This window comes from Aquarana catesbeiana, linkage group LG11 (genome assembly GCF_042186555.1).
Source record: "Aquarana catesbeiana isolate 2022-GZ linkage group LG11, ASM4218655v1, whole genome shotgun sequence".
Taxonomy (NCBI): domain Eukaryota; kingdom Metazoa; phylum Chordata; class Amphibia; order Anura; family Ranidae; genus Aquarana; species Aquarana catesbeiana.
In genome coordinates this window covers 203,738,624-203,757,749 of record NC_133334.1, presented here as the reverse complement: position 1 = coordinate 203,757,749, position 19,126 = coordinate 203,738,624, and the positions used below count along the sequence as shown (strand labels likewise).

At 43.2% G+C, this 19,126-nt stretch overlaps 1 protein-coding gene across 1 annotated transcript in view; it reads left to right on the top strand.

The window, feature by feature from the left end:
* CTSF (cathepsin F) overlaps window positions 1–19,126 on the top strand; it is a 192,531-nt gene that overhangs the window by 7,395 nt on the left and 166,010 nt on the right. The gene's annotated exons all lie outside the window — the stretch shown is intronic.

Genomic DNA, 19,126 nt, shown 5'->3' with positions numbered 1-19,126 from the left:
ACGCTTATAAATGCGTGTTTAGCATTTGAGCAGAATACATTATTATTCTGGCCAATTGAAGGAATTAACGGCCAAGCACTTCACACCTGCAAGCGCGCCTTAAAGTGGAGTTCCACCCACTTTTACAACTCTTCAGTATCCCTCACTAAACTGTGCACTGTAAACAAATTGGATATTTTTTTATTTTTTTTCTCAGCACCTACTGTATATCTGTTGTATTCATTTTTCACTTCCTCCTCCCTGGCCGCGGCCCATCGCATCATTTCCTGTTTGCAATGCCTTCTTGGAAGGGGCGGCAACTTCCTCTGAAACAGCCGTTGCTATGGAAACCTGACCTGAAGCCTATTACACTGCTTGTGCTGCACTGAGCATGTGCGAGATCTGCAAGGATGAGATCCAGGAAGAAATACAGTCTGGCTTCAGATGCCAACACTTAAAATGGCCACGGCCTGCTGTAAGTTTATAAAATAACAAACTACTGCTGTAAACTAACAAAACAGACCCTAGTTTACAGACTAACTTTACTAGAATAAATTAAGCTTGTGTATTATAGGGGTATTTTTATTTAAAAAGTATAATTTCGGCCGGAACACCACTTTAATGCGTTACATACTTTTACAAGCCTATTGAAGTGCCAAGAAAAACACAGACAGGCATTGTAGTGAGCTTCTGATGAAGATAAGATCTGAATACAAAAATCATTTGCTTCTACACCTTCACCAATCCACCACGTGCACCCCCTTTGTGTGTCTGCCTACCAGAGGTAAGTATAAACAGGGCCTGTCAGTTACTGGGGTGGATTAACCATGTAAAAATACAAGGGGATGACTTCCATAGTGTAAAACTGTTTATTGTAACAAAACCATTCCCCCCTCGTACAAAATATGCTTACTAGAGCTACATAAACAATCCAGCATGTCACATGATTGGCATCTAGCTCACTGCTGATCGTGGTTCCACTCATACCTCCCACAACGATGAGTCCCGGGATGACGCCTCCTATGTGAGCCTGGTAAGTCGCGTGTTCACGCTCTGACACGTTTCGTAATTCCTTCTTCAGAGCCCTCTGAAGAGCTCTGAGCCCTCTGAAGTGAGCAATGGCCGACGGAGGAGAATATATGTTGCTTAACAGTGTAATGTTGCAGTGAATCTTTTACAGTGCACTGGACTGGTTAAAGGGGTTGTAAAGGTAAAAATTTTTTCACCTTAATGCATTCTATGCATTAAGGTGAAAAAACTTTTGACAGTACCGCCGCCCCCAGCCCCCCCGTTTTACTTACCTGACGCCTCGAATCTTCGCTCCTCGTCCTCGTCAGCTTCATTGCAGCTCAGCCTGGTCGCTGATTGGCTGCAGTGGATGGATTGAAAGCAGCGCAGCCATTGGCTCGCGCTGCTGTCAATCACATCCGATGACGCGGCGCGCCGGGGGGCGGGGCCGAGTGATACAGCGAGGCTGTATCACGGGAGCGCGCCCGCAAGCACTCACCACCGTGCGAGGGAGCTCGCATGAAGGTGGTAAATGCTTGCGGGGAGGAGCTGAAACAGCCGCCGAGGGACCCCAGAAGACCAGGTTCGGGGCCACTCTGTGCAGAACGAGCTGCACAGTGAAGGTAAGTATAACATGTTTGTTATTTTAAAAAAAAAAAAAACAACTTTACAACCCCTTTAATGTCTTGGGAAATGTGGTGGGTTTTGTGATTGGGGGTTAATTAAGCCATTGGCCAGTAATATGCAGCATGAAGGGGTTAATGTACTGACACTGGCCACTAATTCAGCACAAGGCGTTAATGAACACTGCCATTGATCTCTAATGTATTAGTGGCCAGTAGCAGTTAATTAACCCCTTTGTGCTGCATTAGTGGCCAGTGTCAGTGTTAACCTATTCCTGCTGCAATACAAAGGGGTAATTAACACAGCCACCGGCCACTACTGCATTAGTGATCAATAGCAGTGTTCATTAACCCCTTGAGCTGAATTAGTGGCCAATGTCAGTGTTAATTAGCTCCTTCATGCTGCATGGTTTTAAATTGGCATATCACTACTGACCATCTATGCTGGGGCTAATATTGCAGCTACTGCACCAACGCTGGGGATTTTTATTGCAGAAACTGACACCAATACTGGTGGTTATTATTGCAAAAACTGAGACCAACACTGGCGGTTATTAATGCAGAAACTGACACCAATACTGGCTTTCATTATTGCAGCAACTGACACCAATACTGGTGGTCATTATTGCAGAAACTGACACCAATACTGGCGGTCATTATTGCAGAAACTGACACCAACGCTGGGGATTATTATTGCAGAAACTGACACCAACACTGGGGATTATTATTGCAGAAACTGACACCAACGCTGGGGATTATTATTGCAGAAACTGACACCAACGCTGGGGATTATTATTGCAGAAACTGACACCAACGCTGGGGATTATTATTGCAGAAACAAAATGTGGCAGTGGAAGGGGGGAGGGTTATCACGCTTTATGTGATAAGGACTAAGCCCCTCCCCTTCATGACATTATTGAAAAGGGGCGGAGCATGGATGACCTTAAAATGATGCCCCCCTACCCTAAAAAAAGTCCTGCGGACGCCCATGCTCCTGCTCTCTCAGCTGCCCTCCAGTGAATCTAATGCAGTGCAGATCACATTGTCAAACACATCGCTTTTGGATCAGCAAGAATTAGGGGAAGGGAACAGACGCATGTCTGCTAGGCCCTTTTGTCTGCTTGGCCCTTCCTCTTCTACCCTGCGGCAACTGCCATGCTGGGCCCAGGCCCACAGATGGGCAAGTGGAGCCCAGGATTCATGGCAAGATCACTCTCACGTGGGGAGGAGGGGGGTGTCCATTCCCGGGGTAGGGGGTTTGGAAGTGACTGGGCTGCTACTCTGCCGCCAGATCAATTTCATTTGACAGCCAGCAGTCGTCTTGTCAGATATACACACACTCCCAGTGGCTGCAGTCATACAGACCCTGAGGTACAAGGGTTAAAAAGATTTCCCAATGACTGGAAGTCAATCATTCCACTGTAAGGAAAATAATCTGTGACTTTCAAACAACTGCTAGCTTCTTCAGGACTGGCTGACCTAGCAGATTCAAGCCAGAAACTGACTGATGCCAAAATAAGTCTCCAGGATTCCCAAAATGTAATTGGGCAGCTTTTTATCCAAGGGGTGTCACGTTTAATTCCGCCAGTTGAGTCTCCCTTGTGCCCATGGGATTTGAATAGTCTGTTTTTAAAAAAACAGCCTTCTGAACCAATACGCCATATTCCTTTGGTTCTTTTAACCAGAAGATTGAGTTTCTGGTTGTCATATCCTCTGCTAGAGGGGTATCAGAATTAACAGCTTTTTGCTGCTTAAGGTGGTATCGGGATTTCATCTGAACCAAGATGTTGTCCTACCATCCTTGTACGGGTCCGCATTCGGCGGAAGAAAGGTTGTTACACTATCTTGATGTAATAAGAGCAGTGAAGGTCTATCTGAAAGCGATTGCTCTGATACGAAAAGCTGATGCTTTGTTTGTACTGCCGGAAGGTCCTAGAAAGGGCCAGGCAGCGTCGAAATCCACTATCTCTAAGTAGATTCGGCAGGTTATTGTTCAGGCTTATGGTTTCATTTGAGAGCGCACTCGATTAGAGCACTAAGTGCTTCATGGGCAGTGCTTCACCAGGCCTCCTTGGCTCAGATCTGCAAGGCTGCAACTTGGTCTTCCATCCATACATTCACCGAATTCTTTCGGGTGGATGTGAAAGGGCATGAGGATACTGCCTTCGTGCGCAGTGTGCTGCAGGCAGCAGTATAGGTCCTCACGTCTGATGGCGGCCTGCTTTTTGATCTGTGTCTCCCTCCCCTCAATTTGGGCATTGCTCTGGGAGATCCCACTAAGTAATTGATAGAGCTCTGTGTCCTGTGATGTATGAACAAAAGAAAATAAGATTTTTTAATACAGCTTACCTGTAAAATCCTTTTTTTGGGAGTACATCACGGGACACAGAGCTCCGCCCCTCTTCGGGATTTATATATATATATATATATGTTGGGATACTTATTGCTTTGCTACAAAACTGAGGTACTCTCCATATGGGAGGGGTTATATAAGGGAGGAACTCGCCTTGTAATTAGGGTTTGCCAGTGTCCAATCACCTGATGGTGACTATCTAACCCATTAAGTAATTGATAAAGCTCTGTGTCCCGTGATGTACTCCCAAGAAAAAGATTTTACCGGTAAGCTATATTAAAAAATCCTATTTTTTTTTTATTTCTGAAAAATAGTTTTATGCATATATTTTTTTAATTTTACTTCACCAACTTAGACTATTGTGTTCTGATCCATCACATATAATTCAGATTTAAAAAACTTTGAACTAAAGGCTGTAACAAAATAGGTAAAAAGCCAAGGGGGGCGAATACTTTTGCAAGGCACTGTATATATACTCTCATTCAATTTTTTTTCTGCATCTTGGTGGTCGGATTTATTTGTCAAACACAAGAGGTGGACATGATGTTTTACTTGCATGTTTGTCATCTTTTATTTTTGCGTTAGAGACAGTTTATAGGTCATATTAAAGGTGGAACAATTTCTGACATGATTTGTATTTTTCTCATTTTTTTACATAACAGAAGCCTGACATTTTAACAGGGGTGTGTAGACTTTTTATACCCACTGTAAAGGCAAAGACCAGGCTTTCTGGAACAATGTGCTGAAGAATGATCAATCAAAGAGTTGTTTAGTTACAGTAACAGTAGGCTTTAAGTAAAGTAGGTCTTTCAACATGATAATGATCCAAAGCACACTATCAAATCCACCAAGGAGTAGCTCAGAAAAAGAAGAAATTGAGGCTTATCGACTGCCCTAGTCAAAGCCCTGATTTGATATTACCATTGAAAGTTTGTATGGGGATTTTCAAACGGGCAGTTCAAGGAAAGCAAGGAAACCCACAGCACCATTCCATCTATTAATAATTTTTGTCAATAAATGATTGAAAAGTCAAAGTTTCTTTGCTTTCCTATTAAAGTGAATCACCTTTATCTGCTGAAAAAAATCGAATGGTTGCCTTTCCAAAAATGTGATATATATATTCTCATCTAAAAATGTACATATAGATCAAATCCTATATATAGTGTGTCCCTTAAAAGCCCACATGCAAATACACTAAGGGCCAGTTTACACCAGATGCAGTTCCCTGCGCTTTTTTTCTGCCCTAAAAATGCGTGCACAGTGTTTTCCATGTATTCCAATGCCTCTAGTTCACATCAATGCAGTCAGTTCCTGTCAGTTTTGATACAATTTGCCATGTTCCAGTACAGTTCTGTGCCCAAAAAAATGCAGCATTCTCTACTTTTTTTTCTGCACCAGAAACTGAAACTGACTGCATTGGTGTGAATTAGAGCCATTGGAATACATGGAAAACACTGCATGCATTTTTAGTGCAGAAGAAAGCGCGCGGAACTGCATCTGGTCTGAACTTGCACTTAGTGTAGAAAAAAAGCGCACAGAACTGCATCTGGGCCAGTTCACACCATAGAAACTTAGTCCGGATGCGTTCCAGATACTTTTCTGCATGTGCATTTTTGATGTGTTTGTGTTTTTGTGCAATCCAGTGCTTTCCCCCCCCCCCCCTCTTTTTTCTTACCCTTAATATGGACATGTGTGTTCCAGTGTGCGTTTTTTGATTTGTTTTACAGGGTTCCAGTGCAGGTATAATGCAACATGTTCTACTTACTTTTTCTGGAACTAGAACGCACTGGAACTGCAAGCACTGGTGTGAACTATGCCACCGAAAACCATATAACCTACTTTATATGCGTTTTTGATGCAGAAAAAAAACGCACTGGACTGCATGTGGTGTAAACTGGCCCTAATATAAATGCATTTTGAAAGTATGTTTAAACAAGCTTTTTTGTATTGAGGTTGCTTTATATTTCTGCTCCCTATGATGATGTTTTTATTCTTAGTGGTGATGTGAGGTATAGCTTAACCACTTAAGCCCCGGAAGGATTTGCCCCCTTAATGACCAGGCCATTTATTTGCGTTACAGCACTGCGTCGCTTTATCTGACAATTGCGTGGTCCTGCGACGTTGTACCCAAACAAAATTGATGTCCTTTTTTTCCCCACAAATAGAGCTTTCTTTTGGTGGTATTTGATCACCACTGCGGTTTTTATTTTTTTGTGCTATAAACGGAAAAAGCATGATTTTAACTTTTTGCTATAATAAATACCCCCCCCCCAAAAAATTTAAAAAAAACTAATTTCTTCCTCAGCTTAGGCCGATATGTATTTTTCTACATATTTTTGGTAAAAAAAATCTCAATAAGCGTATATTGATTGGTTTGCGCAAAAGTTATAGCGTCTAAAAAAATAGGGGATAGATTTATGGCATTTTTATTGTAATTTTTTTTTTTTATATTCTAGTAATAGCGGTGATCTGTGATTTTTTTTTTTTTTTTCTTTTTAGTGAGACTGCGACATTGCGGATGACAGATTGGACACTTTTGACACTTTTTTGGGACCATTTACATTTATACAGCGATCAGACCTCAAAATAGCCTCTGATTACTGTACAAATGTCATTGGCAGGGAACACTAGGGGGTGATCAAGGGGTTAAATGAGTGTCCTTGAGAGTAATTCTAACTGGGAGGGATGGGACTGCCTGGAGGAGGAGACCCATCGCTGTTCATACTTAGTATGAACAACAGATCGGTCTTATCTCTCCTGTATACATTGACAGATCTCTAAAAGAAGGGTTAACGTTTCCGCGCTCACAGACCAAGGCTTGCAGCCTCCCCTTACTCACCCCCTCAAGGATGAGATAGAAAGTAAAGATATGTGTGGATAGGGGCAAATGGCGCTACCTATATGGGTACGTATCAGTTGTGTGTTAGCTATATAGCTCAAACTTAATTTTCTGTTACACTTGTATATATATATATATATACACTTTGCTGCTATACCGTTATTATTATTATTATTTTTGGATGCACTTTTTGGTACGGGATATTTACCCCATTGGGACACATATATACTTTACTACACGGTTTTGTCCAAGCACACTTATAGTACACTACTAGGAGAGCACACAATTAAGTTTGAACTATATAGCTAACACACAACTGATACGTACCCATATACGTAGCGCCATTTGCCCCTATCCACACATATCTTTGTTCTGTCTCTCTCTGGAGCATTCACGGGTGCCCGCATCAGCTCCATCATCACACCGCAGGCGCGCGCCCCCAAGTGGTCTTAAAGTGGCCGACGTACAGCTACGGTGATTTGCCCAGGGGAGCCAACCTGCTACAGTATAACTGCGGCGGCTGGTCCTCAAGTGGTTAAAGTGTCACTCAACCCACATTATGAAAACTATCAAATGCTGTTCATAATCACTCACAGCCATTTTGAGATTCGATTTCTGTATGCAAAAAAATCCTGGTTGATCCTGCTGCCAGGAGATGAGAGAGCTTTGCCCAGGAGACACGGTGAGCCAGGGCAGCTGAGAGCAGATGGACAGTGTGCACACAGAGAGTTAGAGAGAACTCTGAGCCTGAGGACCAGAGTAGCAGGGCTGCATGAGAAAGCTGAAGGAAGAATTCAATTTTGACAGGGAGTTGCTGAACAACCCCTGCATGGGTAACTCTTTTGGGGTTGATTTACTAAAACTGGAGAGTGCAAAATTTGGTACAGATGTGCATGGTAGCCAATCAGCTTCTAACTTGAGCTTGTTCAAGTAGGCTTTGACAAAAAAAATAAAAAATTGAATCTGATTGTTTTTTTTGTTTTTATTTTTGTTTTGTTTTGTTTTTTATGCAGAGCTGCACCAGATTTTGTACGCTTCAGTTTTTGTAAATCTTTTGTGTTTGTTAACTTTTTTTAATAAAAGTAGGCAAGAAGGCCCTTAAACGAAAATTCTGGTGAGTGCACTGCTTCCTTGAAGCGCTACACTTGAGCTAGTTACCGCAATATATTAAAAATGATTATAAAACCTAAGTTTTTATAAACGTTATAACTGAAAAAAAAATCAATTTAAAGCGGAATTCCAGGCAAAAATATTATTTCTTTGAAAACATAACCCCACCCCCCCTTGTTTTTGGATATTTTAATATTTTTTTATACCGTTTTGGTATGTTTTCTTCAGGACTTCTGTCCCACGGCGCTGCGGCGAGGCAAGTCGCTTTTTTTTTGGCCAACATTGTTCCCTATCATGCCAGTTCACGTCACCAAGTTTTGGTGATATGTGCTGAAAAAATGTATGATGTGAAGTATTTTTTTTTTACAATGAAGCATGGGGAGATGCAGTCCACTACATTGCACTGTGCTACGGCCATTAGATATTCATGAAATGCTACTTTGTTTGCCCTAAAAAGTAAACCATGAAATGTGCTGCTTACAGAGCATTGCACTGCTGCCCTCATACTGCACGTCGACGGCTGTGTTCTAACATCGCTTCTGGTGTAAACAGGCCCTAAACTGTTTATGAAAATGTAAGGCATAGCTATAATATATAACACTAAATGTGTCATGCTCTTTGAAATGTATATTTGTTAATATTCTTTGCGACATACAGTATGTTGTCAGAATATGCAGAATGGTGCAACTAGAATTTACACAGTGTTACATTTTGTCTCTAACAATATCTATGTGCAATTGACTGATTCAATAAAATTAGTTTAAAAACTCAGCTTATTTATAATTTGGATGTGTTCTGCTTTTTAACTTTGTAGTCATCACATGAGATTTGATGGAATATTTTGTTGTAAAATGCAAACTGAATGTTATTCTGGAAAATCATATGACTGGTCATTTGAGTGTGCAAAAACAGATTGTAATATCTCTATGGGGCTTTGTTGCCATATGACATGATATAAGGGTGCTTATTGTGTGTGCATAGTTATATGGTTTAAAGCGGAGTTCCACCCAAAAGTGTAACTTCCGCTCATTTTGCTCCCCCCCACCACCACCACCACCCTCCAGTGCCACATTTGGCACCTTTCGGGGGGGAGGGGGGACATCATACTTGTCTTTCACAGGTATGCTTTCCCCACTTCCGGGAGCCTCGGCTGTGGGTATTGACGTCACGGCTGGGGCTCCCTCCTCCTCCCCCCCTGTCGCCGGGCCAGTAGAAGAGAGGAGCGAAGCCCTGCACATGCACACTAGGGTTTGCAGCGTGAAGATGAAAGGCTGCACTGCTGGGTTCCCTTCCTCGCAGTGGAGGCGGCATGCACCCGACAGCTGATGGAAACATCAGCTGCAATGCCGACATCACTGGACTCCAGGACAGGTAAGTGTCAGATTATTAAAAGTCAGCAGCTGCAGTATGTGCAGCTGCTGGCTTTTAATTTTTGCAGCGGTGGGCGGACAACCGCTTTAAAGAGTCAGCATAGGGAATACATTTGGGAAATCTTACCTAACTGGTATACCTATCTCAAACCTGCCAATCAGGGTAGATAAAAATCAATGATCCTTTTTTTTTTTTTTTTTTTTTTTTTTTTTTTTTTTTTTAAGTCCGTTTTTTTTTTTTTAATCAAACTTATTTTAATAAAATGCCTTTGGAGTAAAGAATCTAAAGATAGTACCTTTGCTATTTAAAGTGGAGTTCCACCCAAAAATGGAACTTCTACTTTTTGGATTCCCCCCCCCTCCGGTGTCACATTTGGCACCTTTCAGGGGGGAGGAGGGAGCAGATACCGGTCTTATACAGTTATTTGCTTTCACTTCCTGGCATAGATCACCGCAGCGCTTGCGGTGACCTACGCCACTTCCGGCGCCTACACTCTCCTCCACCGCTGTATTCTGTGAGACACAGAACACGGCAGGGACCAGAGAGGATGCGCAGCGCGACTCGCGCATGCGCAGTAGGGAACCAGGAAGTGAAGCTGCACTGCTTCACTTCCTTATTCCCTTACCGAGGATGGCGGCGGCAGCAGCCAAGAGCTGACGGACGGATCGGCTTCGGCTGCCGACATCGTGGGCTCCCTGGACAGGTAAGTGTCCATATATTAAAAGTCAGCAGCTGCAGTATTTGTAGCTGCTGGCTTTTAATATTTTTTTTTCAGCGGACCTCCGCTTTAACCACTTCAATACAGGGCATTTTCACCCCCTTCCTGCCCAGGCCAATTTTTAATTTTCAGCGCTGTAACATTTTGAATGACAATTGCACGGTCAGGCAACACTGTACCCAAATGACATTTTTATCATTTTTTTTCCCAACAAATAGTGCTTTCTTTTAGTGAAAAAAAACACAATATTTTTGCTAAAAAAAAATTTAGGATATTTATTAAACAAAAACAAATTTTTTCCTCAGTTTAGGCCAATATGTATTCTTCTACATATTTTTGCTAAAAAAAATCGCAATAGGCGTACTTTGATTGGTTTGCGCAAAAGTTATAGTGCCTACAAAATAGGGGATAGATTTAAGGCATTTTTATTATTATTATTATAAAAATGCACTGATTACTGTATAAATGACACTGGCAGGGAAGGGGTTAACACTAGGGGGCGATCAAGGGGTTAACGGTGTTCCGTAGGTGTGTTCTAACTCTGGGGGGATGGGCGAACGGTTCGGGACCAACTTTGGTTGTTCGGATGTTCTGCAAACACCGAACAATAGGCAGTGTTCGGGGCAAATTCGAAAGCTGCTGGAACACCGTTAAAGTCTATGGGACACTAACTAATTTTTTTTTTTTTTTCGTGACTTTGACATTGCGGCGGACATATCTGACACTATTTTGGGACCACTGACAGTTATACAGCGAACAGCGCTATAAATATGCACTGATTACTGTACAAATGTCACTGGTAGGGAAGGAGTTAACACTAGGGGGCGATCAAGAGGTTTAATGTGTTACCTAGGGAGTGATTCAAACTGTAGGGGGAGGGGACTGACTAGGGGAGGAGACCGATCGGTGTTCCTATATACTGGTAACACACACTCTGTCTCTTCTCCCCTGACAGGATGTGGATAGCGTGTGCCTGGTGGACATCGCGGCTGCCGGGCACGCGCATCAGCTCCTCGGTGACGCGTCTGGCACGCGCCTCCCTATACCGCCGGGAAGCTAAGGATGTCATATGATGCCCGCCCGGGATGGGGGATCCCATCTGCGGACATCATATGACAATGGGCGGGTAGGGAAGTGGTTAAGATACATTCATAATTTTTTTTAGCATGAAATGAAGCTTAGTTATGTAGCATAAGGCTGTATATTCTGCAATATTTACATTTTTGATAAACTCACTCAATGTATCCAAACTCTGCAAGCTAAGATAACATGCAATGCATTGATGCATTCACACAATTTCACAGTTACCCAGGGTGGATAAAAATCTGTGGTTTTTTTTTTGTTTATTTAAATCAGATTTTTTTTTTTTTTTTTATAAAATTTATTTTAATAAAATGCTTTTGGAGTAAAAATCGAAAGATAGTTTAATATTTAAGATACATTCAGAATTTAGTTTATTCAGCGCGAAATGGAGCTTAGTTATGTAGCATGAGGATGTATACTGTATTCTGCAATATTTACATTTTTGGTAAACTCCTTCAGTGAATCCAAGCACTGTAAGCTGAGATGACTAGCTCTGCATTGATGCATTGTCAGGGCTGCGCTCAGCCCCCCTTCTCAGAGCTCAGGTTGCTCAGCTGTCGGTTAATTGCCAGAACTCATCATTCCACAGTGATTCACCTGGTGATAATATTTTGCTTGTTAACAAGCCCTGCTGGCTATTTAAGCTGTATGGATTAGATCTCCTGTGCCTTCTCCTTGCTTGGTCAACATATCTAGAGACTCTCTGCTGTGTTCCTGTTGAAGACTTGCATGGCTGACGTCCCTTCTGGTTCCTGATCCTGTCTGCTGCTCTGACTATGCTGATCTCTGGCTCCCTGATTTCCTGGCTTGTTTTGACTACTTTATTTGGTTACCAAACCCTGGCTATGTTTTGACTTCATTTAATATTTGTACCGTTTTTGCCACTATATTAAATGGTGTGATTTTTTACTGCATTTTCTGTCTACATCTGATTCATGGCACCTGACAGTAGGTGAAGGCCCAGGAGATCTAATCCATACAGCTTAAATAGCCAGCAGGGCTTGTTAACGTGCAGAATATGATCACCAGGTGAGTCACTGTGGAATGATGAGTTCTGGCAATTAACCGACAGCTGAGCTCTGAGAAGGGAAGGCTGAGCCCAGCCCTGACAGTACCCCCTCCTCAACAGCTTCTCTAACCACCCCCCCACCCCCCCGTGGCTGCTCCGGTACAACCTGTGTCGCAGGCCATCCATGCTGCTGCTCCAGTCTCTGGGCAGGCACCCGCCTCGAGTGTTACCTTCATAAGTGGTATGTCTGGTTCCGCTCTGTTTCCACAGCCATTCAGGGGAGATCCAGTTCAATGCAGAGGGTTTCTTAACCAGATTGAGATATACTTTGAGATACTGCCCCAGGCGTTTTCCACAGACAGAAGCAAAGTAGGTTTCGTGATATCTTTGCTTTCTGAGAGAGCCTTGGCCTGGGCAAACCCTCTATGGGAAACGCAAAAACCTCTTGTCCTAAGTTACCCAGAGTGTGTGGCTTCCTTTAAAAGGGTATTTGACATTCCCGCACGCTCCACTTCTGCTGCCAAGAGCCTCATGTCCATCAAACAGAGTACGAGAACTGTTGCTGATTACGCCATTGAATTCTGTACTCTGGCAGCAGAGGTTGGTTGGAACAATGAGGCCCTCGTGGCTGCCTTTTCTCATAGTCTTTCGGATAACATCATAGATGAGATAGCAGCCCGAAACATACCCACTGAGCTGGAGAAGTTGATCACATTTGCCATTCTGATTGACTCCTGACTCCGAGAAAGACCTTCCTTTAAGGAGCGCTTGCGGAAACCTCCTGTAGGTTTGGCTCAGAGCTTTGTAGTCCCACCCTTGCCACCCTCACCTCCCAAGCCTCCTGGCACCGTGAGCCCATGCAGTTGGGCTTCACACGTTTCTATGCAGATGAGAGCGCATTTAGGAGGAGAGAGAGATTGAGCCTTTATTGTGGAGTTGCCTAACTCCCAGGGCAACGCAGTTATTCTTATGGTGGTTGACCGTTTCTCGAAAACGTCACATTGCATTCCACTTAAGAAGTTGCCTGCATCCAAAGAACTGGCATCCATTTTTGCTCGGGAGATCTTTCGATTACATGGGCTACCCAAGGTTATCATCTCAGACAGGGGTAGCCAGTTTGTATTCAGGTATTGGCAAGCATTTTGTGCACAGTTCGGAATTCAGCTTTCCTTCTCTTCTGCGTATCACCCGCAGTCTAATGGGGCAGCAGAACGAGCCAACCAGTCCTTGGGGCAGTTTCTATGTTGCTATATTTCTGACCATCATAACAACTGGTCAAACCTCTTACCTTGGGCGGAGTTTGCTCACAATAGTGCTGTTAATTCCTCTTCCCGATTGTCCCCGTTTATGGCGAATTATAGTTCCCAACCATCCATGTTGTGGATTCATTTGTTCCTCAGAGCATTCCTGCATTAGAGGAGCATCTCTGTGGTCTTCGTTCCACTTGGGTACAGGTCCAAAAGTCCTTGCGACGTGCCAGTGATAGGTACAGTCTCCATGCTGACCGCAGACGTCTACCTGCTCCTTCCTACCAAGTTGGGGAGAGGGTATGGTTGTCATCTCGCAACCTCCGACTCCGTGTTCCCTCACTGAAATTGCCACCTCGGTTTATTGGGCCTTTCCGTATTCTCCGCAGGATTTACCCAGTGGCTTACGCTTTAGACCTTCCTTCTCATATGCGTACCATCTCGGTGCCACGTCCTCACCCAGTACAGGTTGAGAACCATGAGGAGTATGAAGTACAATCCATCATTGACTCCCGTAGGTTCCGTGGGCGCATACAGTACCTGGTTCATTGGAAAGGGTACGGTCTGGAGAAACGCTTTTGGGTCTGATCTTCAGACGTACATGCCCCTGTCCTCCTCCATGCTTCCCTGCAAGTATAAGTGCAGAATCACGTATTCAAAGCGCTTCTCTTTTTTTCCACATTTTGTTATGTTACAGCCCTATTCCAAAATGGATTACATTCATTATTTTCCTCAAAATTCTACATACAATACCCCATAATGACAAAGTGAAAGACGTTTGAAATCTTGGCACATTTATAAAAATAAAAAAGGCAAAAATCACATGTAGATAAGCATTCACAGCCTTTGTCATGACACTCAAAATTGAGCTCAGGTGCATCTTGTTTAAATTGATATGTTTCTACAAGTTGATTGGAGTCCACCTATCGTAAATTCAGTTGATTGGCCATGATTGGGAAAGGCACACACCTGTCTATATAAGCTCCCACAGTTAACAGTGCATGTCAGAGCACAAACCAAGCCATGAAGTCAAAGGAACTGTCTGTAGACCTCCAAGCCAGGATTGTAATGAGACACAGATCTGGGGAAGGGTACAGAAAAGTTTCTGCAGAATTGAAGGTCCCAATGAGTACAGTGGCCTCCATCATCCATAAATGGAAGAGGTTTGGAACCACCAGGACTCTTCCTAGTGCAGGCCGCCTGGCCAAACGGAGCAATCGGGGGAGAAGGGCCACAGTCAGGGAGGTGACCAAGAACTTGAGCTCCAGCATTTCTCTATGGAGAGGGGAGAACCTTGCAGAAGGACAACCATCTCTGCAGATCTCCACCAATCAGGCCTGTATTGTAGAGTGGCCAGATAAAAGCCACCCCTCAGTAAAAGGCACATGACAGTCCATCTGGAGTTTGCCAAAGGGAACCTGAAGGACTCTCAGACCAAGAAAACCAAAACTCTCTAGTCTGATGAAACAAAGATTGAACTCTTTGGCCTGAATGGCAAGCATCATATCTAGAGGAAACCAGGCACCGCTCATCACCTGGCCAATACTATCCCTTCAGTGAAGCATGGTGGTGGCAGCATCATGCTGTGGGGATGTTTTTCAGTAGCAGGAACTGGGAGACTAGTAAGGATCCAGGGAAAGATAAATGCAGCAATGTACATAGACATCCTTGATGAAAATCTGTTCCAGAGCGCTCTGGACTTTAGACTGGGGCGAAAGCTCACCTTCCAACAGGACAAGGACCCTAAGCACACAGCCAAGATAACAAAGTAGTGGCTATTGGATAACTCTGTGAATGTCCTTGAGTGGCCCAGCCAGAGCCCAGACTTGAACCCTATTGAACATCTCTGGAGAGATCTGAAAATTGCTGTGCACTGAAGCTCTGCATCCAACCTGATGGAGATTGAGAAGTATGCAAAGAAGACTGTGAGAAACATCCCAAAAATAGGTGTGCCAAGCTTGTAGCATCATACTCAAAAAGACTTGTGGCTGTAATTGGTGCCAAAGGTGCTTCAACAAAGTATTGAGCAAAGGCTGTGAGTATATATGTACATATGATTTTTTTTTCTCTTTTTTTGTTTTTGTTTTAGTTTAATAAATTTGCAAAGATTTTAAACAAACTCCTTTCATGTTGTCATTATGAGGTATTGTTTGTAGAATTCTGAGGAAAATAATTAATTAATTTTGGAATAAGGCTGTAACATAACAAAATGTGGAAAAAGTGAAGCACTGTGAATATTTTCTGGATGCACTTTATATACAGCGCCTTGGAAAAAGTATTCACACCCCTTGACATTTACCACATTTTTGTGATATTACTACTAAAAACGTAAATGTATTTTATTGGGATTTTGTGATAGAACAACACAAAGTGGGACATAATTGTGAAGTGTAAGGAAAATTATAAAAAGTTTTCAAATCTTTTGTGTGACGTGCATTAGTATTCAGCCCACTGAGTCAATACTTTGTTGAACCACCTTTCGCTGCAATTACAACTACAAGTATTTTTGGGTATGTCTCTACCAGCTTTGCACATCTAGAGAGTGAAATGTTTGCCCATTCTTCTTTGCAAAAAGGCTCTGTCAGATTGGATGGAGAGCATCTGCGAACAAGTCTTTCCTCAGATTATTTCAATCTGATTTTATTGAAATTTTCATAGTTTTACAATACAAAAAAAAATATTTCAACATATTTTGTGTAACCTGACCACACACCTAAATGCCTTCAACAGGCTGAGAGTTTATCATTTTGGAGCTCTTAGTAACTTCAAGGTCAACTACTCTGAATCCAGAACTCTCTCATCACAAGCGACCCAGTTACTTAAATCCAAATTCCCTTTCAAATTGTGCTCTACATTCTTGAAATATCTTCGGGATACATATACTCTCAGGTCTCTCTCTCAATTATATTCTCTCAACTACATGCCCCTGCTCTAAAAATCGTCTTACAGTATATTTTAATGGATATATCCAGAAAACATTTTCCTGGCTAGGTAGAATATTTATGCTCAAGATGGACATCGCCGCTTGTTTCCTATAGCTCTTTCAAAGGGTCCCCATGTAAGTTCCTACTTCATTCTGAAGAAAGCCGCAGAAGGTCTTTACAACGCCCAGGACATAACGGTAGATTTATTCTTTATTAAAAGGTAAGGGGGGAACAAATGCCTGAGATATAACTTTATATCACCAAGCCTCAATTTTAACCAGACTTATCAACTGGTTTCACCATCTCCCGTCGAAGCTCTGGGTTCAGACCGAACACTGTGTGATCCTAGTTGATCTACAGACCCTCCCACAGATAGCACTCCAACAGCACAAGGAAGTATGCCATTTTCCTGACTTTACAAGACAAGCCTTTGGCCTGAAGGCTAGGGCCACCTCAGCCTTAAAGATTTCCACACATATTGGTCCATGACCCTTAGATAACCCATCCTTTTTCCCTGCAATGCATAGGTCCTCATTTGGGGCATGGAACAAAAGAATTAAGCACAGACTCGCTATGATACTACACACAGGTCCACTCAATCTGAATCCGTCAGGGACTGTTTTCGAACCTGACACAACAGATCACTGACTCTAAAAGACTATAAGCAATAGACAGGACTCATCCCATGCCACATCTTTTGAGTTCTTTATGACTCCCCTCCAGAGAACTCAGTTTTCCAAATATATTATTTCTTGTTAGCTTCCGCACATCCTAACCTCTCTGCTTACACAACCACCTGGGAACTGAATGCCCACATCAATCCTGAGGACTGTGAGAGCTTTTATACTCTCACAAACTCTCTATAGCGAGCAAAGCTCACAAAAAGAACTTTAAAGTTTTACCCACTGGTATATCTGCATGCCTAGATGTCCTGCCTTGTTTTTAATTAAAAAATGAGTCTTGTCCTGCTCCTAGTTATAAATCGCAAATCATTTATAACTCCGTTCATATAGAAGTATCATAGTGTTCTAACTCAGGGCTCAAACTTTTAAGTCCTGAACTACTAGGCAGGCCTAGAGGGTTACTCGCCACCAGTTGCCCCACCCAACCCCCACCCTGCCCCGCCCCTAAACTCGCCCTCATAAATGATCTCATGAAATTACACTTAAATGTTTTATGCAAAATTAAGTTATAAAAATCAATATTAACAACAACTTTATCCATGCTCATCAATGCAGCCTGCCTGTGTCCATCATGCAGCCTCACCTGTGCCCATCAATGCAGCCTCACCTGGGCCCAACAATGCAGCCTCACCTGGGCCCAACAATGCAGCATGCCCGTGCCCACCAATGCAGCATGCCCACCAATGCAGCCTGCCTGTGCCCACCAATGCAGCCTGCCTGTGCCCACCAATGCAGCCTGCCTGTGCCCACCAATGCAGCCTGCCCGTGTCCATCAATGCAGCCTGCCCGTGTCCATCAATGCAGCCTGCCCGTGTCCATCAATGCAGCCTGCCCGTGTCCATCAATGCAGCCTGCCCGTGTCCATCAATGCAGCCTGCCCGTGTCCATCAATGCAGCCTGCCCGTGTCCATCAATGCAGCCTGCCCGTGTCTATCAATGCAGCCTGCCCGTGTCCACCAATGCATTCTGCCCGTGTCCACCAATGCAGCCTGCCCGTGCCCACCAATGCAACATGCCCGAGCCCACCAATGCAGCATGCCTGTGCCCACCAATGCAGCCTGCCTGTGCAGGGGAACAGAGGAGAGGATTGCCGGCCGGATGATCAGAGCGCGGGGAACATCACTGGAACAAATTCAATTTCAATTGCAGTGTTCCCACCGCTCGCCATCACCTACAGTCCTGCCCCCGGGGAACTTTGATACACGTCACATGTCCCTTGGACGGTGTAGTGATATATATTGGGTGAATAATTAATTTAGTAGTTATTATAATGATGATGCAAGTACTCTTCCGCAGCAACCCAATTCTTCCAGAGAGATGCTCTTTATTGACTTCCAACACAGAACGAAGTCCACAGATGAAAAAAATCTGACAGAGTATATAATTCAGAGTCCCATTTTTCCAAGGTCTGCGCCTTCATAGTCATACACAGACAAAACTATATAAACTATAGACTGAATGCCATGTTATATTCACTAGACATTGAATGGCTGAGCAATTTGATTGGCCGTCTCCATTCAGGCCTATGATATGCTTTAGACTTTCAGACAGACAACAACCCCCAGCCGTGAACAGCTGCAGTCATAAACCCCCCAATTTGCACTCCCGCTTATCAACATGTCCCCTTAGATATGTGTAATTAGATTATATTAACATATACCACCTGAACACCCTTTTGAGCCCTGGAATACCTACATTCCTAATCTGTATTCTTGCATATTAACATCAACAATTCCCCCCTGATATATTGTACTGTATGTGTACATATATATAATAATATAATACCCCACATAAATCGGCGAACATATTACAACATATACCCCCACTTGGGTCGGTTCTAACTACTAGAACTGACCCATAAATCAAACAACAAAAAATATCATTATGATTAAGGTACTGGATGCTTTACAATGGCTCATATAAAATATGAAGTTGAAACTGGTTACATCTCTCTTCACCAGCCTCTAAAATATCCCCATGAAACAGTTATTAGATAATATAACTTTTAGACTATGACTGGAAAAGGATTTGGTAAACGTCAGTGGCCCATATAGCTGTTAGGCCTTATTATATCACATCAAGATCTTGAATATTGCACAAAGACGAGCTGATGAAACAGTCCATTCTTTGGTCTGACTTCCTCACATCTCTCACCATCTCACCAAAAGTAAACTTGGTA